This window comes from Callorhinus ursinus, unplaced genomic scaffold (genome assembly GCF_003265705.2).
Source record: "Callorhinus ursinus isolate GAN/ISIS: 27379988/994484 unplaced genomic scaffold, GSC_fseal_2.0 scaffold60, whole genome shotgun sequence".
Lineage (NCBI taxonomy): Eukaryota > Metazoa > Chordata > Mammalia > Carnivora > Otariidae > Callorhinus > Callorhinus ursinus.
In genome coordinates this window covers 2876624-2898373 of record NW_027397122.1, presented here as the reverse complement: position 1 = coordinate 2898373, position 21750 = coordinate 2876624, and positions in this window count along the sequence as shown.

The window sequence follows — 21750 nt, the reverse complement described above, 5'->3', positions numbered from 1 at the left end:
ATATGTGTGTGTGTTTTGTTCACACAAAATTGATTATACTTGACTCTTGACAAACAAAAATGGAATCTTATGTGCATATGATATGTAAAATCCCAGTGCAGTACCATGTTGAATAAAAAATGAAAACATGCTAGAACCATGTGAAGTTTTTTGCTAAGTCAAATTGAAGAGTTTCTTTCTTATTATGACATGAATGTCCAAACCACTCCAAAGCAAATAAATTTTACTATATGAAAACCAACAACAATTGGCAGAAATGACAGCTAAAAATCACCCTTCAAAAGTTGAAATAAAAATAATGAACTGTGAAGATTCTGAATAATTAAAGTAATAATTCTTCTAAACTAATGAGCTATAGGTGAGTAAGAAAAAAGATTCCAGTAGAAAAACAGGCAAAGGGCATAAACTGACAACTTACAGAAAAGGAATTATAAATGGTCTATTAAACATGAAAATAGCACCACCACCACAAGAAAAATACAAATTAAAAATGTAATGAGATACAGATTTCCAAGTGTTTAGTTTGAAAATAACTGCATGGTGATTGGAGAGCAAGCAGTGTGATCTTTTTGGAGGGTGGTTTCACAGGTCTATCAAAGTCAAAAGACCAATTCTTTTACCTAGATACATACCCTACAGATATTGCTTTCAATGTGTATATATCACATGTCCCTGAACATACCCCTTTGATTTTAATAGTAAAGAACCAGAACAGCTTAAAAGTCCATCAATATGGGATTGCTAAATAAGTATATTATATTTATACATTGGAATAACACACAAACAAAAAAATGAAGTTATCTCTCTATGTGTTCATATATAATTATCTCTGAGATCTATATTTTGGCAAAATAACAAAACTCAAAACAGTGAGTAGTCTAATATAAAAGAAAGAAGAATCTGATTTGACACAATTTATATATGGAAGTTCACATGTAAGACTGCGTGGGCAAAGAATATTTCCGGAATAATACCAGTGAACAGTGGTTGCTGCTGGGGTAGGGAACTCAAAGGCCATTGGCTGGATTAGGAAATAGAACCAGAACCTTAAACCACTGTGACAAGTCAGACTCTGAGGGACACAGGAGAGTATAAAGTGAGTCAGCAGGAGTGAAGTTTGTTATCCTGCCCTAAGAGCCAGATTGCAAGGCCTGAATCTGAGTGGGACAGGTGCTTCCAGGTAATGTATGCATGAGGCACTGTCAATCTCTGGACCTACAGCTTCCTGAACAACCTCTGTTCCACCCCACCTCCCTCTCCCTGACTGGATCTTGTGTTGTAGAAAAATGACTTTTTAATCACCTTTGTTGTGGAAACCCATCTGAAAGAGCTACCACAAGAAGTGGATGGAGGTTTTCTGCTGCCTGGTGGCCACAGGGCATGGCAAGCCAAGAGTCCAGAGGAGACTGATCAGGAGACAGGTCACTAATGCAGTTCAGGGGAATGGAGGTAAGTCCCAGTGACATGGACAGGTGGGCAGACCCGTACCTGCAGGCAGAGTCTCAGGTGCAGACCCACACCTGCAGGCACAGCCTCAGGAAGCCAGTAGAACGGACCCTGAGCATGAGGGCCAAGACCCATGACATTCTCAGAATGTCTGCAGAAGACGGAAGGTCTAGGTAAGTAAGCACAGGGCATTCAGAATAATATTTTTCTTCTAAACGTATTTGTTTTGCTTCATGCAGAGGAAGATTGCTTATAGTATTAAAAAATAATGTAAAAGGACTGTAGAACCTGGCAAAGGACCAAAAGGAAAATTGAATTAAAAGAGAAATATTTTGTTCCTAGGTGGAAAAACATCACTTTTCAAACATGTCAATGCTCCTTAAATTCATATTTATATGTTACTTTTTCAATGAAATTCTCAATATCAAATATTTTTGTTCCCGACAAAATGATTGCAGAATCTACCTTGAAGAGTAAATATTTGAGTGATGTAGTGAAAATATTGACCATGAGAAACAGTGTATGAGGATCCAAAAGACAAGATTATAACTACATAAATCTGATATCTGAATTACTTCCAAAATGAGGTAGATTTAGGAGCCCTGAAATAAAGCATAATGGTCAGTAGAATGTAAGTATCTGGGTGGCAGGATCTGTCTTATTCACCTGGCTTTGTGTGAAAGTGACAGCTTTCTCCGTCTCTTTCTCTCTCTGTCTCTCTCCACACGCGCACACACGCACACGTGTGTGCAAAAACACACACAATGTAAATACATGTTTTAACTAATTAATTAAAAGAATGGATATGAAATGAATAACAGAAAAAGCCGAAATCAACATTATTTACTTAAGTGTATGTAAGAAATTTAAATTGTTTATTTTTTTTTAAAGATTTTTATTTATTTATTGAGAGAGAGAGAGAATGGTAGAGAGAGAGCATGAGATGGAGGAAGGTCAGAGGGAGAAGCAGACTCCCTGCTGAGCAGGGAGCCTGATGCGGGACTCGATCCCGGGACCCCAGGATCATGACCTGAGCCGAAGGCAGTCACTTAACCAACTGAGCCACCCAGGCACCCTAAATTGTTTATTTTTAAAACACCAAAAATTCATGTTTATTTAGTACTCCAGAAAAATACTCATAATATCCATTCACGTATAAACCCATTAAAATTTCACAAACAAAAAGAAATGCAAAATCCCAATGGAAAAATGGACATGGGACATGAGTAAACAATTCGCAAAAGAAAACAATATAAAAGAGAAATTAATATTTTAGTGTTGTTAAATGTATAGATATATGAACATATATAAACAATTGTGGCAGAAAGACTTTGAAATTCACTGTCAACATTTCTAAATGTACATTTTCTCTGACTCAGCAATTCTGCTTTTGGAATCCAGTCCCATGCAAGCAGCACGGTGATGACAAAGATTTATCCAGATGGGGCATTTTACAGTATTATTTGCAATACCATTTGTCTTTTAAAGAAAACAATTTACATGTCAAAAAAACAAAAATGAAAGAAAACAAAACTATGATTAACGAAGTTAAGATGTAGTAAGATCAGTATGAACTCTTTTAAAAATGTGAAATATACACCAAAATATTGACTTTAAGTATCTTTCAGTATTTCAAAATTTTGATAATTTCCATTCTCTTTTGGTGTCTCTCCCGTGTTTTGCGTTTATCTACACTGAACACTCAAGCCATTTAATGATAACTAATTTAAAGCAAATTCTCAGAAAACTTTTAACCAACTGACATATATGGCATAGCCATACATTTTTTTTCTGAAATGTACATATCTTAGCCTTAATATGTTTGATTTTTAAAAATTATTAATTAAAAAATCCAGTAAAACCCAATAAATACATATTTTTGGATATTTAAATGTTAGTGGAAAATTTAAATGATTACTTGTCTGGACTACATGAAGATATATCCAATGATTAAATTCACAGTTATCAGTCCTCAAGGATTTGTTCTCTGCTTTTGTTCTTATGGCAATGATTTTCGTTATGACTTTGTGAGCCAGAAACACAGCTAGAGTCTTCTCTTCACATTGAACATTTAGAAGACACTAGAAAGGCTTATTATCTCAGAATCACACCATGAAATTGAAACTTTTCATGTATTCTGTTTTCATAGGTTTATCTACTTAATATAAGCCGTTAGATTAAAAAGTAAAGTATATCGGGATCTGTGGTAGTCTACAAATGAAAAGTATAAAACAATTTACCTAACAGTCTTAAATTTATGAAAGTGTGCTGTCATGAAGTATTACCTAAGCTACAGTTTTTTAATCTTTTTCCCTACAAGTATCTTAAAGTGTGAAGACACTACTTTTTTAACCTAAGGTATTCTGGAAATATATCCAGTGGAAAGAAATAAGACCTACAAGTCTTATTTTATCTACAATGGGATGTTTACTTGATTTTTATGTGATTTTATTTCTCCCCTTAGACTGAGAATATGTGGTCTCTGCAAATTTTTTTGGCTATTGTATAAAATAATCATATTTATATATTTCTATACTACACTTATGTAAAAAAATGTTATACATATTTATTATTGACATAATATAAACATATATTTGTATATTTATAGCAATGTAATAGGATTTATATATAATAAAATTTATAACATAATTATATATTATAATTCTTACGTTTCTACTTAGTATAACAAATACCCACATACTATTAAATAGTGCATATTATGATGATATATGATTAAAATTATAGTAAATATTCCACTTAGAATATAAATAACCATAAGCAAAACTATATATGAATGTAAGTATAAGTTATAATTATAATTCTATTCATAATTCATATCTTCTTAATCATCATTGAAATGTAATATACAATCAAATCATATAGAAGTTTATTTTATGTTGGATTCTGTGGTGAAAGAAACCACAGGCTGACTTTTGACCAAAAAATAAATAGATATGATATCAATAGAGATTTTCTGTTGGTCATCCCACTGGGCCCTTGGGCTGGCACCCACAAAAGAAAATCTATAGTTCCTTCATCACGCTAGGACTTTTCAGTCTGCAATATCGTTTCATGAAGTTATTGTAGTTGTGAGTTTTCTGCACCTCCTGATCATACACTGTATGCTCTATCAGTTTTCTACTGCTGCTGTAACAAATTACCACAAACTTAGTGGCCTAAAAAGAAAAACAAAAGTAAAAACAAAACACATACGTTTCTTTTGGTTCTCCAGATCAGAAGTCTGACACGAAACTTCCTGGGTAAAGACCAAGGTCTAGTAAGGGCACATTTCTTTCTGGATGACTTAGGAAGGAATTTGTTTCTTGGTTCTGAGCAGCGTGTACCAGCAACCTGCATTCCTTGGTTCATGGTCCCAGTCTTCCTTCTTCAAAGTCAGCATCATGGGGTAAGTTCTCATGCTGCCATTTATCTGACTCTGTCTTCTAGTCCCTTCTTCTAATATTAAGGTCCCTAGAGATTACACGGGGCTCACTGGTTAGTGAAGGGGAATCTCCTTGTCTTAAGGTCAGATGATTAGAAAACTTAATTCCATCTTAATCCCATTTTGTCATCCAACATGACATCATCATATGTTCTGGGAATTAAGATGTAGACATCTTTGGGAAGACCATTTTCCTGCCCACGATAGATTGTAAATTACTCTGGTAATTTCTGTGGGATAAAACTTTTGGCCTTTTAGTGATTGAAACATCACACAATTAGACATGTACAATAATATATAGATATATAAATATAAAAAATACAACTAGAAAAAATCATATTGCTGAATGTTACGGGAATTTGACTAGAAATACAGGATCTTCACTCAAAAATAATTGCCTCTGGGAAATGGGAAAAGTTTGATAAGGAATGGGTAAAAGAATATATTGAAACGAAACTGGGAGGAGGAAAAGAAAATTGAAGTTAAGATTTCTCAGTGTGTGGTATCATCTTGTTAAATTATTATGCATTGTACTTATTCTTACACAACAGTAGCTAGGTACATGTCAATTTTCACTTTAGCCATGCATTTGTTCCTATTGTAGCCCATCTGTCTTGTGTGAGATCTAGTAGAAGTCACAAAGGAAAGGAAGTGAGGACGAAGTGGAGAGTGTCATGGTAGTGGTTACGGTCATTGTCATCATCTAGTAGGCAAGAGATTCATTAAATACTTTACTTCTGTTATTAAATTTTAACAATATTAATAATGGTAAGAACAATCATACACTTCACAAGTGAGTAAATAAATTGATGCTGTGAAATAAAATAGACTATCCCAAACCACATAGCTAAAAAGGGGCATTGAATAAGGATCCAAATCCAGTTCTCTTTGACTGCACAGGCTGCGCCTTGTCCATATCACAATGCCACAGAACAGTAGAAATGCAGCAAGTCCTCATTCTCTCTGCCTGGCTCTATGTATCTCAGATATCCCATCAATTCAATTAGACTAAGATAAATCCAAAATATACTTCAAACTATTCTCTAAAACACCAGAAGACAGCAACTGAGCATTTCTGGGGGTTAGACCTATAAGAGGTGGGAAATACTAGAAATGAATAGAAACCTAGAGATCTCTTCTCATCACTGGGTAAGAAAGATGGGAGTCTAGAGACCAGGAGTATGCCCATGCAGGGCGAGATGTTGTTGGAAACACAGGTCTCTCTCCCACAGTTCTGTTCACTGATTTAACTTCTCCATGGGTGAGCCCAGGCACTGTTAGTTTCTTGTATATGAAGGAGAAGCCTCTCATTGAGCTCCTTCACCATGAGATACTGGAGATGATCCTCCAGAGCAGCTATTGTAATAGGTTAAAATACTATCTGGTGCTCAAAAGTGCATGCATTTGCAGAACATTCTTATGCAACATCAGCGCAAGTGTCACCAAAAACCGCATCAGACAATCATCCTTCTTACGTCCAGACCCATCTGGTTGTCACTACGCACAGATAGTCTTGGTGACCTGGTTATACCAATGCCTGTTTGTAAAATGCTCTTTATCTAGACTTTTCCCACAGTGTGGGGAGCCATGTAAGGGTGACCTCGTGTACTCACTCCTGCTACCTCCTGCCTGAATACGTGGTGTTTGTGAAAGCCTGGGGTAGGGACAAATGCTCTCGCACAGGTGACTTCATTTCCACCAGAGAAGAAAAACACTTGAGGAGTCCAGTGTTCTGTGTAACTTATTTAGCAATTTCTACTCTGATTCTGTTGATGCCTTGCACTGCTAAGTGAGAGAGGTTTTGTTTAATTCATAGGAACAAGTTTAGAACTTTGTAAACATTATCTTCTCCCTTGCATTTATTACCACTGTTTCAATTCAGTTGAACGAACGTTTATTTATACAGTACCACTGGTTTGTAAAATATTCATGACTCTTTGCATTACACAGATAGGTTAATATTATGCTTTCCTTAGAGCTCTGGCCATAGAAGTTTCATATACTTGAAATGCTGACCACTTTCCACACTTTGTAAATTTGCTTTCAGCCTATTCAAATTGGTGTACATAAGTCATGAAGACTGAGGCATTCAAGCTACCAAACTGTTTTTAACGTCTTACCCCTATGGGACCAGGCAGTTAGAGAATCCCAAATGGGGTATGAGTCATGGCTGTAGACCAAAACGCCTTACTATCCTAAAAACAGCTTGGGCATTTCCAGACAGCCTCTTTGAGCTTTCCTCTTTCTGCCGGGAGAGTGACCTCACAATGATCCTCATTGACAATCCATCCTCACTTACAAATCATGCACTTGCAGAGCAGGGCAGTAGGAGCAAATGTCTGATAGGTCTCTCCTGGCCCAAGCCCTCTAACCTGGAGCAGGGATACTGAACTGGAGGTGGAGGAGCTGTTCAGTGCCTTAATTAAGCGGACACACACCGAAGCTGATTTAACTGAGCCTGCTGTCACCCTGGTCCCTTGTATATACTGTGTGTCTTCCCTTATCTTTGTTCCCACCCCATGCTCTCCAACTCCACCCTTCCCTAGCTCTCTCCTTGTGTCTAGGCAATTCCTATTCACTTAAACACCCATTTTTAGCCCTGATTTCACCTCTTGAACTTACCAGTGGATAATAACTTGATAGTCCATGACTCTTTGCTTGAATTTTCCACTGTGTCTCTCCCCACTTCTCCCAATCTCCATTATGCCAGCTTATGTGATCCTTTCTCTGGCTTATTTGATCCTTTCTCTGGAAGACTGATTTTTGATTCCACGGAAGGTCCCATTCCTTAGCAAGAAATATCAGCCTGATCGGTGCAAGTTGTTGCCTCTAAAATTGTACCTTTCTTTCCTTGCCAGCCCCTATGTGGAGCCCTGTTCTGCATAAGGGACAGGGTGTAGTCCCAACAGGGGCAGCCCCTTCACTGGGCCTGGAGAAAGGAGAGGAAGATGGCAGCACTGTGAGGAGGAAGAAACACCCACTGACATGAGCCTCATTGCTCCATTTGAGAAAGATCCTGGATGGCAGGAAAGACAGTGCTGCAGAGAACAAACTGATGCTTGTAGGAGGAAGGGGGCGGTTGTGAAGATCTGGACAAACTGAAAAGAAAGTAATTGAATGACAAAACCACTCTTGGAAATTTTTGAGCTGAATAATGAAAGATATCTCAAACTTCTATGTCAAATGAGCAATCTCATCAGCTAGTGAGAGAGGTTTGTTTTCTACCTATTTCTGTGTTTGGGCCTTTCTGATTATCCTTTTTATTTATCCATTTGTCTTGCCTTTTCCACATGCAGCAACCAAGTAATGTACTGAATATCATTTCAATTTCTTTTTGATCTACTTATTTGCTAATCCAATGATGTCACAAGTACCTGATTCGGAATTATCAATTGTAGTTTAACCTTCCCACAAATGAAAGAAGAGTCTCTTTAATGTAAGCCTGATTTCCAATCTAATAACTAAAAAGCAATGTCATGCTTAAATCGACTCTCTGTAATCCTCCAAATGAGGTAGAGAGATTAGAGAGAACAGGAATTAATAGATCATGGATATTGAATGAGTAAAATGTTCTTTAATTTAATTCATACTTCAGCTGTGCTGGATTCTGATAGTTTAGGAATGGAAAAGTACAAAGGGTGAAAACATGACTGATAACAGTTTTGAAGCTTAACATCGAAGAGGCAAATGGAAAAGAAAAAGTAATGTGTTGAGTGACAGCATACATACCAGAGTAAAGCAAAAATTAATTTTAAAACAAAAAACTAACATATTAAATATTAAGCTGATTTCAGCCCAGAATATGATTACGAATAAGACACATATGGCAAACTACGTTGTCCTTAATAAAGATTTCAGATGTTAGAAAGGAAAAAAAAATTCAGAGAAAGACACAATGCTGATATTTAGCAGTGATATGTAGATTTCACACTTAGCAGCACTTCCTCCTTGGTTATGCTAGCTTCCCGTTATACCAGTGGAAACTCAACTGGTAAGTATTTCTGCTTCTGCAGTTGCTCCAGAAATATGAAAGTTACTGTCTTATCCAAACTTGAACCAAGTTGTGGTTTAATATTAATGATTTTAACACCAATTTTGTAATTAGCATATTGCACTTTATGATTTAATATAGTATGTGGAATTTCTGTGGGCTTTCAAATCAAATTTATATCAGAAATAAATCATAATACTAACTTATCATCCAACTATCTGTGGGATGCATTATTGGTTAGTTTGGTCTGAAGTAAAGATTTTCTGAGAATGAGAACGTCCTTTTCTGAAGTATAAACAACCTTCAACTTTCTTTGTTAGTGAGACTTCAAGTATTTCCATGTGTTAGTCTTACCACCATGTACTAGAAGAAACAAAAGGAAGGAGAAAAAAAAAATTGGTCATGAATTTGGAACCAGTTGGATGCGGACTGAAAATTTAGCTGTCTCGGGATGCCTGGGTGGCTCACTCGTTGGGCATCTGCCTTGGGCTCAGGTCATGATCCCAGTGTCCTGGGATGGAGCCCCACGTTGGGCTCCCTGCCACGGGAGGCCTGCTTTTCCCTCTCCCACTCCCCCTGTTTGTGTTCCCTTTCTCGCTGTGTCTCTCCCTCTCTGTCAAATAAATGAATAAAATCTTTAAAAGAAATTTAAGGGTTCCTCGGTGGCTCAAATGGTTAAGCATCTGCCTTTGGCTCGGGTCATTATCTCAGGGTCCTGGGATCGAGCCCCACATCGGGCTCCTAGCTCAGTGGGGAGCCTGCTTCTCCCTTTCCTTCTGCCTCTCTCCCTGCTCATGCTCTCTTTCTCTCTTTCTGTATCTCTGTGTCTCTGTGTCTCAAATGAATAAATAAAATCTTTAAAAAAAATAAAAAATAAAAAAATTTAGCTGTATCAACTGATATTAGGCGATGCTTGTCAATTGACTTCTGAGCTGCGTTGTCCTCATGATAAATTCAAGATATCAAAACCATAATGCCTATATTGTTGCTTATGTTATCATTTATTTATTTAAAGATTCTATTTATTTATTTGAGAGAGAGAATGAGAGCATGGGAGGGGGGAGGGTCAGAGGGAGAAGCAGACTCCCCACTGAGCAGGGATCCTGATGCGGGATTCCATCCTGGGACTCCAGGATCATGACCTGAGCCGAAGGCAGTCGCCCAAACAACTGAGCCACCCAGGTGCCCCACTTATGTTATCATGTAAATAAGACCATACAAGCATACATAAAGCACAAAGCTTCATGTCTACTATTTGAGTTGACTATTAATGCATATAAATCATTATCTCATTCACCCTAGATGTTTCAAATTTGAATTCTATTTACTAAATCTTATTTGCCAAGAAAGAAGTTCTGGTTCCTTCTTTTCAGTGGTACTACTTTACAGATTATTACACAAACAGAATAATGTGAGAAAGTATCCTTCCTATCCTTTGCCAAGACATCAATAAAGCAACTAGATGAATGAGTGGGGGTGGGGTGAAAAGTGGCAGGAAAAGAACTCTACAAATATCATTGTCATCAAAAGTAGAAGATATTACAATTTATAGACTGTAAAAACATTTAGTGACTACCAAAACCTGCTGGGATTGTGTGGATCTACAAGGGAAGATTGTACTGAAGTAGATGTTGTCTGTTGTGATGGTAGATTTCACAGAAAGCCAGCAACATCATGTATAGAAGAGAAAGTCACTGTTCTCAAGATGAAGTCAAACATAGTAGAGATAAGGCAACATTCATGAGAGAGGAAATACAACGGAACAAAAACAAACAAAACTCCAAAAAGTAGAGTAGGAACATGGCCTCGGGGTTACAGATTTCAGAAAATGTCAATATGCATACAGTTCCTTGAGATGAAGACTCACTTCACTAGTATCTTGCATGCAACAGTGAGAGGGAGTACCTGTATGGGCAGGCAAGGTTGCAGAGGCCCTTTCGGAGCACATTTGGTTCAGAGAAATAGAGGAAAAAGGACTAACCAAAAAGTAAAGAAAGCTATTTTGCTTTCAGAGAAGCCACCCACCCTTAGAAACAATGAGGAAGTGATGGGTATCAGAGTTGGGGTAGGATCCAGGGCAGTTGGAAATGCAGAGATCTTTGGATGTAGCTAACAATCCATGATGTTCCTAAGGATGAGTGAACGATTTCATTATTTGACTTACAGAGAAGATCAGGAACCGGCAAAAAGAATGATGTTCTCAGCCACCCTAATAAATAAATATATACATATATGTATATATATATGATCCTTGGCCTGCTTCCACCTTTGAACAAGTTCTCAGACTCTGAACCGATCAAATGAAGGAAAGCCCGAAAATTCTTTTTTTTTTTAAGATTTTATTTATTTGAGAATGAGAGAGAGAGAGAGAGAGAGAGAGCATGAGGGGGGAGAGGGACAAATGGGGAAGGAGAGGAACAAGCAGACTCTGTGTTGAATGTGGAGCCTGACACGGGGCTCAATCTCATGACCCTGAGATCATAACCAGAGCTGAAACTGCGAGTCAGATGCTTAACCGACTGAGCCACCCAGGCACCCTGGAAGCCTAGAAATTCTTAAAAAAGGATCTTCCAATGCTAGTTATTGTGGGTTTGGACCATGGAAGGCCTTAAGGGACAGCTGTGAGGGGAAATTCTCTCACTGTGCAGAGCTTGAGTGGTAAACCTGTTTACACAAGCAAGTATGAAGTCACAGTGGTCTGAAATGAAGATATATAAGGACTCAATGTTAGTGGCTTGTTAGTGAAAGGCTGGAAGAAGAAAGATTAGAATATCAGAGAAAACATTGTCTGAAGAAGAGTTATGAGGATAGCTTCAGGACACTCAAAGTGTGAGGGTTTCTGTATCTGTATCTCACATCAATAATCACCAGAAATTGTCAGTGCAGAGAAGTCAGTGGGCAGTTATTACACAGAGTGTAATCACAGAGTGATAGTGGAAGTGAGACAACTCTGTCTATACATGAACACAACAATGCACAACTTTCTTCACCATGGCTGATCTAGCTACTGCATCGGCTGAACATTCTAAATGTTATCAAGGACAATGCTAAGCTATATATATAAAGCATCACACCTTGAGGAGACCAAAATACACTGCCTGGTGTGTTGATTACATCAGACCTCTACTCTGGGGAAGGCAGCACTTTCCCTCATTTAGAACTGATTGTTAATCTGATGAATCCGTAGGTAATATTTGCCTTCCTTGCCCACGGTGCCTCTATCAGTTTACTATTTAAGAGTTTACAGGTGCTCTTCTTTAATAGCATAAAATCATGTGTAGCGTTATCTTTGAATGATGGTCTCATTTTATGGTGATGGAGGAAGGAAAAATAAATATATGATGATGGAAGCTGCTGTCATTCCTCAGAAGCTGCTGCCACCATGGAATGTAGAAATGTGTTAAAGGCACAGTGAGGACATCTCATTGAAGATGCTACTTTGTGGGGCATAGCACTGTCTTTTAGGATGCAGTAGGAGTGTCGGACCTAAGTTCATTACAAGTGTTTGGGTTCCCATGGGTCTCTTTCATTTAGAAACCAAGAGGGTAGAAAGAGGATTGGCTCCTCTCTCTATCACTCCCAGGGGCTCCTGTGGGAGTTTGTACAACCCAATGCACAGTTTAAGGCTCAGTATAATTAAAGGCACCCACGTTAAAGGATTGGGGGAACAAATGTTTTCCCCAAAGTATACAGGAGGTGTTCCACCGAATCTAAAGCTATCACAGACACCTGTTCCTCTTGGTAGACCATTGGGCAAAGAATAGTTTAATGCTGGTGATGATGATGAAAGAACAAAATTGCTGCTACATGCTGGGACCTGGACAAGTTTGTGTGAATCCCAGGTAACTTCCCCGTTGGTTTCATGATGGGTGAAAATAGTAAAATGGAAATTAGAACAACAGCAGCTTGGTAAGGCCACATTAACCAGGGACTCAAATCCCTCAGGCAAGAATGTCTGGACTGGACTAGAAAACTAAGTAAGCAGAAAAAATCTCGAGAAGAGGCAAATCTACAGTGTGTGATAATAGGAGGAAAATGATGACAGCTGTAGCAGTAGGACTACGGAATGCTTCCCATATTCTGTTTTAAAAACTTATTTGCAGAAATTGAAGTTGGCTGCTGATGTGAAGTGTAGTAGCAGAGTAAATTCACAGTGGACCATGCACAGTCTTAAGTGATAGGAACAAACTGCAGCAGGCATGGTTGATATGTCACCACATATCCCCTTGACCCATCTCTGAGTAATCTGCAACCACAGTGGACAATTCCCAGCACTTCCGCTGCTAGCTTAATCACCTTCATCCTTCTACTTCTCTTCCAGAGAGCTCAAGAGCTTGCCTTGGGAACTTGCTAAGCCTAGACATCCTAGAAATTCTGGGTAACTAACACCTCCAGGAACAACCCTCAAGCAATAAGGTCCTGGAGCTGGTGGATAAACACGCCAGCTTCCTCATTTCTCCTTTTTTATGGTTCGTCTGAGAATTCCCATAGGACTAAGCTGCAATTGCTGACGATGGTAACCTCCTCACTAACACACATTTCCTGCCTTTTCTTAATTCACAGATTCACCTTCTTTGCTTTCCTCCTTTGATATTCTGAAATCACCTGCACCCAAGACCATGTCTAAAGGTCTGCTTCTGGAGAAGGTCAACCTCATACATAATTCAAGGCAAGGTTTCTGATGTTAAAAAAGAAACCTTGACTGTAAGAATTGAAAGTGCATATTAGGGCACCTGGGTGGTTCAGATGGTTAAGCGTCTTGCCTTCAGTTCAGGTCATGATCCCAGGGTCCTGAGATTGAGCCCCATATTAGGCTCCTGACTCAGCAGGGAGCTTCTCCTTCTCCCTCTCCTCTGCTCATGCTCTCTCTCTCTCTCTGTATCTCAGTGTCTCAAATGAATAAATCAAATCTTTAAAAAAAATTTAAAAAAGAAAGTGTATATTATGTGTCATGGACCTATTCTGATAAACACTAAGACATTCCTTAATAAACTTATAAGGTATACACTTAAGGGTAAAATTGATTAGGCAGAGAGAAAAACATTCAATTGACTTACAAGGAAGAAAATGTTAGTATTTCTCTACAGAAATATTCTCAAAAAATAAAAGTGAGAACCAAGAGTCTCATTTTGGAGACTCTTATAATATGGAGCTAAGCCTGTTTTCAATAATTAAGGTTTCAGACTAATAGTTTTTAAAATAGATCTCTATATTTCTAACAAACATCACTTTAGGAAACTATGGGGGGATAAACTTGAGAAATGACTTACCTAGAATGACAACAACAAAATGGCAGATGAGGAGCCCAGGTCCCCTTCACTCAATGGAGACACTGAGTTAACAACAGTACAGGAACCACAATACCTTGATACAAATACTAGAAACCATTTAAGGGACTGCAACACCCAGGTGAGTGAATAACCAAGAGAAAGAATTATGCCAGTTAGAAGATTTTATTGCATTTTGCTTGTCCCTACCCTTTCTCCCACCTAGCATTTTCTTGTGTGATTGGTATGGTATCCCAACTTTCAACTCCTTCCTGAGGACAGAGGAAAAGAGTGGAACTTGGATCCAGAATTTGGACTTATCTAGAAGCCCCCCAGGGGATAAGTTTCTGGTTCATGGGTCTCAAGTGCTGACAGGAACAGTGGTATACTTTGAATATGAGGTTGGAGGCAGCTAAAAACAGAGGCAAGCTCTGCTGTATTTGCAGTTCTACAGCATAACACTAAGGGGAGTAAGAGGTTATAGTCAGAAGAATACAACAGAAAATGAAACTGAAAAGTTCTAAGAAGAAACAGGTATGGACCGCTTAGGGAAATCAAGATATTTGAAAACAGCCATGTGTGCTAGAATAAAGGCACCCACACAAGTCTAGAAAAGATGCATTCCCTGAAATTTTGAGTGGTCTTCAAAACCTCTAGCTGAATATATTGGTGAAGAGATTTCCTTCATGAAACCAGCCCATAAAGACTGGAAAAGGTGGCTATTATTTCAGATGGTCAAATCTCACCAAAGATAACAAGCCATACAAAGGATTAGGGAAACAAGACCCAATCAAAGGAAAAAAAAAATATCCAGAAACGGATCATGAAGAAATGGAGATTACTGAGTTTTCTGTCAAAGAAATTAAAATAAGTCTTTTAAAGATGTTCACTGAGCTAAAAGAAGACACAGATGGACAGTTGACTGAAATCAGTAAAATGATGCATGAAAAAAATAAAAATATCAACAGAGATAGGAACTAGAAAAATAACCATACAGAAATTCTGGAGATGAAATATAATTGAATTCATAGATTCACTAAAGAGGTTTAATAACAGACTTGACTAAGTAGATGAAAGAATCAGCAAACTAGAAGATAGGTCATGTGAAATTATTTAATGAGAGGGTCAAACAGAAAAAAAAAAAAGTCTACAGAACTTACTGGATAAACCTCTAATGAACCAGCACATGCAATATGGAAATCTCAGAAGAAGAAGAGAGAGAAAGGGTTGGAGAAGTTATTTAAAGAAATAATGGTTAAAAACTTCCTTACTTTGGAGAAAGAAATGAACATATGGATTCAGGAAGCTCACTGAACTCCAATGAGGCTAAAAACAAAGACATCCACACCAAAATATATTATAATTGAATTGTTATAAGTCAAAGACAGAGAGTCTTGAAAGCAGCAAGAGAAAAACACCTCATTATATTCAAAGATGCTTCTATAAGGTTATAAGTGGATTTCTCAGCAAAAATCATGAAGACAAAGAAAGAATGGGATGATATATTTAAAGTGATGAAAGAAACCTGTCAACTAAGAATCCTAAAGCCAGCAAAACTGTCCATCAAAATGAAGGAGAAATGAAGACATCTCCAGATAAACAACAGCTGAGAGAATTAATTACCATTAGACTGACACTACAAGAAATGCTAAACGGAGTCCTTTGAATTAAAATGAAAGGATGCCTGACAGCAACATGAAGCTATTTGAAAATATAAAGTTCTTAGGTATATATATCTATATATAAATATATAGATATAAATATATAGATAAATATATAGATATAAATATATATAGATATAGATATAAATATATAAATATACAGATAAATACAAGTCTTGTATTATTGTAATTTTGGTGTGTAAAATCAATTTGAATCCCCAATTTCTATCCCTGTGTAGAATTTCAAAGACAAAGTATTTTTAAAGGCACCTGGGTGGCTCAGTTAAGCATCTGACTCTTGATCTCAGTTCAGGTCTTAATCTCAGGGTCATGAGTTCAGGCCCCATGTTAGGTTCCAAAGCTGGATGGACATGGGGCCTCCTTAAAAAAAAAAAAAGTATTTTTAAGAAGCCTGTAAAATCTACGTTTATGGAACACAATAATAAAGAATTGTATTTGTGATATAAATTACAAAGTAGGGGGCAGAACTGTGAAAGTGTAGAGCTTTTGTATGTGATTAAAGTTAAGTTGTAATCAGTTTAAAATAGATTACAAAAACCTACAAGAAACACAGAAAGCAATTAACAAAATGCCAATACTAAGTTCTTCCCTGTTAGTAGCTACTATAAGTATAAAGGGATAAAGGGATTAAATGTCCTAATCAAAGACGTATTATTTGTTGAATGCACAAAAAAAAAAGGATCCAGTGATATGCTGTCTACATGAGACTCACTTTACATCCAAAGACACACAGAGGCTGAAAGTGAAAAGTTGGTAAAAGATATCCCATGCAAATTGTAATCAAAAGAAGGCAGAGGGGACCATACTAATCAGACAAAGTAGACTTTAAGTCTAAACTTTCACAAGAGAGAAAGAATATTATATAATGATAGTTATATAATCATAGAAGGATCAATTCACCAAGAAGATACAACAATTGTAAATATTTATTCACCAAATATCAGAGTTCCTAAAAAATGAAGCAAACCATTAACGGAATTGAAGGGGGAAATAGAAAATAATATAATCATATTAGGAGTCTTCAATACTCCAATTTCTATTAATGGATAGAACAATCAGACAAAACATCAATTAGAAATACAGAACTTAAATAAAACCTTAGAACAATTGGACCCAAAAGACAAATAGAGAACACTCCACCCCACAACAGCAGAATACACATTTTTCTGAAGTGTAAATAGAATATTCTCCAAGATATACCAGATTTTTGGCCACAAAACAAGTTTCAACAAATTTAAATCATTGAACTCATAGAAATCATACAAAGCACTTTTTACAATACAGTATTTTTAGAAATCAAAAGCAGATGGAAAACTATAAAATTCAATAATATGTAGAAGTTAAACAACATATTGTAAAATGACCGATAAGCCAAAGAAGAAATCACAAAAGAAGTTGAAATGAATATGAAATGAATGAAAAGATTATGAAATATATTGAGACAAATGAAAATAAAAATATAACATGCTGATACCAATGGGATTCTGAGCAAAAACATTGTTAAAAGGAAAACTGATAGTTGTAAATGCTTATTATTTTTTTAAAGATTTTATTTACTTATTTGACAGAGAGAGACACAGCAAGAGAAGGAACACAAGCAGGGGGAGTGGGAGAGGGAGAAGCAGGCTTCCCGCGGCGCAGGGAGCTCGATGTGGGACTCGATCCCAGCACCCTGGTGTCATGACCCAAGCCAAAGGCAGACATTTAACGACTGAGCCACCTAGGTGCCCCGTAAATGCTTGTTAAAAACAAAAACAAAAACAAACAAACAAAAACTCAAATCAACAACCTGAGGAAGAGCTAAGATGACAGAGTAGTAGGAGGAACCTATACTTGCTTTGTCCCTCAAACACAGCTGAATAAATATCAGGTCATTCTGAACACTCAAGAAATCAACGCAAGGACTAACACAACAAACCGCACAACTGGAGGGAGAGAAGAAGCCACATTGAAGAAGGTAGAAAGTGTGGAGCCCTGGTTTGGGAGAGAAACAGATCGTGGGTGCTGTGGAGGGGAGAAAGGTGAGAGAAAGTAAAATACACAGGGATATGCACAAGAAAACTTCCCCAAAGCCACTGGCTGGGAAAATGAAAGGGCCTGATTTTTGTGAGGTTTGTAACCAGCAGGGCTCAAAGACCGGAGTTTTAGAGGTCCACTCTGTGGCCAGTGTGGAGCCCCGTGGGCACTGCAGTGCTCGTGTGCAGAAGGAGGGTAGAAGCCCGGGAGTAGATGGTATGATCTCAGGATCCTCTGGGACACATTGGGAGAGATGGTTCTCCTTTCTTGGAGTGCATGTGGGAGAGGTGACATTGCCTCTCTAAGGACAAAAGAGCCAGAAGGTGTCATTTGCTTCCTGCACATATCAGCATAAGTGCACAGATGCCTGCTCAGGGAGCCTAACCCGGACACTGACTTTTAGCTGTACTTTACTCCGAACCCCACGACCCTACACTTGGGTGTGACTGTACTCCTAGGACAAACAAACCTGAATCAGTCCCAGCATAGTGAGACCCTCCCCCAGAGGACCAGCATGGGTCTATGCCATGCCAGGTCCCTAAAGTTTGGAGTCTTTAAAAGTCAACCAGCCTTCCTGAGATAGAACAAAGGTGTGCTGCACAGCCGGGTGGGCAGGCAGCCCAGACACAGACAGGGTGAAGGCAGGGATCTGAGGGACACCTGGGACACATAAGGGGAGAGAGTTCCCTCTTTTGGGAGGGCTTCTTGTATAGCAGCAGGAGCGAATGCCCCTCTCCTGGGATGAGGGAAGGAACTGGCATCAGCTCCCTCCCCTAACCCTCAGCTTACACTAACTTCAGTAAGCGGCACAGTGACAACGGCCGCCTACACCACTTACACCATGTCCTACTCCCTTGCACTCTGCAGGTGCTGCTTTCCTTCCTTCCTTCCTTCCTTCCTTCCTTCCTTCCTTCCTTCCTTCCTTCCTTCCTTCCTTCCTTCCTTCTTTCTTTCTTTCTTTCTTTCTTTCTTTCTTTCTTTCTTTCTTTCTTTCTTTCTTTCTTTTTATTTCTTTCTTTCCTTCTTTCTTTCCTCCTTTCTTCCTTTCTTTCTTCTTTCTTTCTTCTTTCCTTATTTCTTTCTTCCTTTCTTCTTTCTTTCTTCCTTTCTTCTTTCTTCTTTCTTTCTTTCTTCCTTTCTTCTTTCTTTCTTCCTTTCTTCTTTCTTTCTTTCTTTCTTCCTTTCTTCTTTCTTTCTTTCTTTCTTTCTTTCTTTCTTTCTTTCTTTCTTTCTTTTTCAGTTCACTGATACTTTGTGTTTTTATTTATTTATTTATTTAGGTGCTGCTTTTTAGGGCAAGTGTGCCTGAGAACCAGGACAGACAGTGGGCCCCACCCCTAGAAGACCATTACCGGCCCCCTCCCCCACACCCCGCATGCATTAAGTCCCCTGACCATGAAGTGCTGTAAACTTCAGCTCTAGTAGAAATAGGATCAGACCTCTTTTAATAAGCAGACTGGAGCACATTTAGTTAAAACTTGGCATATTCTGGCTCAGGTCCAAACACTCCCCACTGCAGACAAGGAGAAATTCTGGAGAGGACTGACCTGAGGGAAAGAGCAGCCAAAACACAGCAGCAGATTGCATTCACCAGAAATACTTCCTGAAACAACTGGCTCTGGACAGTATATGATCTCTTTTTTTTTTAAGATTTTATTTATTTATTTGAGAGAGAGAGAATGAGAGATAGAGAGCACGAGAGGGAAGAGGGTCAGAAGGAGAAGCAGACTCCCCGCTGAGCAGGGAGCCCGATGCGGGACTCGATCCCAGGACTCCAGGATCATGACCTGAGCCGAAGGCAGTCGCTTAACCAACTGAGCCACCCAGGCGCCCAGTATATGCCCTCTTCTTCATAAAGCCATTATTCTCAGGAGCAGGAAACATAACGGGTTTTTCTAACATACAGGAGGAAAAACAAAACAGAGATCTAGACAAAATGCTAACATGGATGAATTCATCCCAAAAGAAAGAACAAGAAAAGAACATGGCCAGGGATCTAATTGAAACAGATATAAGTAATATGATTCATCCAGAACTCAAAACAATCATAAGAATACTAGCTGGGCTTGAGGAAAGCATAGAAGACACCAGGGGTACCTTATTACAGGATAAAAAACCTAAAATATAGTCAGACCGAAATGAAAAATGCTATAACTGAGATGCAAAACTGACTGGATGCAATATTTGTGAAACCATAAGGATAGAAGTATGGAAATGGATAAGTTATCTAGAATATAAAATTATGGAAAATAAGCTGAAAAGAAGAGGGACAAAAAATATTGGGTCCCAAATGTAGACTTAGGGAACTCAGTGACTTCATAAAGCATAATAACATTCATATCTCAAGAGTCCCAGAAGAAGAAAGGGAAAAAGTGGCAGAAGGTTTATTTGAGGAAATTATAGTGAAAACTTCCATAATCTGGGGAGAGAAATAGATATCCAAATCCAGGAGACACAGAAAACTCCCATCAAGATCAACAAAAGCAGGCCAACACCAAGACATATTATAGTTAAATTTGCAAATAGAAAGAAAAAAATCCTAAAAGCATCAAGAGAAAGGAAGTCCCTAACTTAGAAGGAAAAAAAAAGATTAGCAGCAGATACATACACAGAAACTTGGCAGGTTAGAAGACAATGGCATGACATATTCAACATACTGAATGGAAAAATATGCAGCCAAGAATATTCTATCCAGCAGGGCTGTAATTCAGAATAAAAGGAGAGATAAAGAGTTTCACAGACAAACAAAAACTAAAAGAGTTAATGACAATTATACTAGCCTTGCAAGAAATATTATTAAAGGGGAATCTTTGAGTGGGAGAGAAAGACCAAAAGTGACAAGGCTAGAAAAGAACAGAGGAAATCTCCAGAAACAATGACTTAGCAAGTAATTCAATGGCATTAAATTCACATCTGTCAATAATCACTCTGAATGTAAATGGACTAAACACTCCAAACACATATACGTGTCAGAATGGATAGAAAAACAAGACCCAACTTTATGCTGCCTACAAGAGACTCATTTTAGACCTAAATAAACCTGCAGATTGGCAGTGAAGGGATGGAGAACAATTTAACTCGTGAATGTATATCAAAAGGAAGCCAGAATAACCATACTTATATCAGACAAACTAGATTTTAAATCACAGACTATAAGAAGATATGAAGAAGGACACTATATCATAATAAAGAATCAATCCAACAAGAAGATCTAACAATTAAAAATATTTATGCCTCCAACTTGGAGCACCCAAATATATAAAATGATAACAAACATAAAGAAATTCATTGATAATAATACAATGATAGTAGGGTACTTTAAAACTCCACTTATAACAATGGAGATCACCTAAGCAGAAAATCAACAAGGAAACAATGGCTTTGAATGACACATTGGGCCAGATGGACTTAACAGATATATTCAGAACATCTCATCCTAAAGCAGCAGAATACACATTATTTTTGAGTGCACATGGCACATTCCCCAGAATAGCTTATATACTGGGTACAAATCAGGTCTCAAGAGGTATAAAAAGATTGAAATCATACCATGCATATTTTCTAACCATAATGCTATGAAACTTGAAGTCAACCACAAGAAAAAATTTGGAAAGATCTCAAACACATGGAGGCTAAAGGACATCCTACTAAAGAATGAATGGGATAACCAGGAAATTAAAGAAGAAATAAAAAAAATACATGGAAACAAATGACAATGAAAACATTTGGGATACAGCAAAGGTGGTCATAAGAGGGAAATATATAGCAATACAGGCCTACTTGAAGAAGCAAGAAAAATGTCAAATATGCAACCTAACCTTTCTAGCTACCTAAAGTAGCTAGAAAAAGAACAACAAATGAAGCATAAAGCCAGCAGAAGAAGAGAAATAATAAAGATTAGAGCAT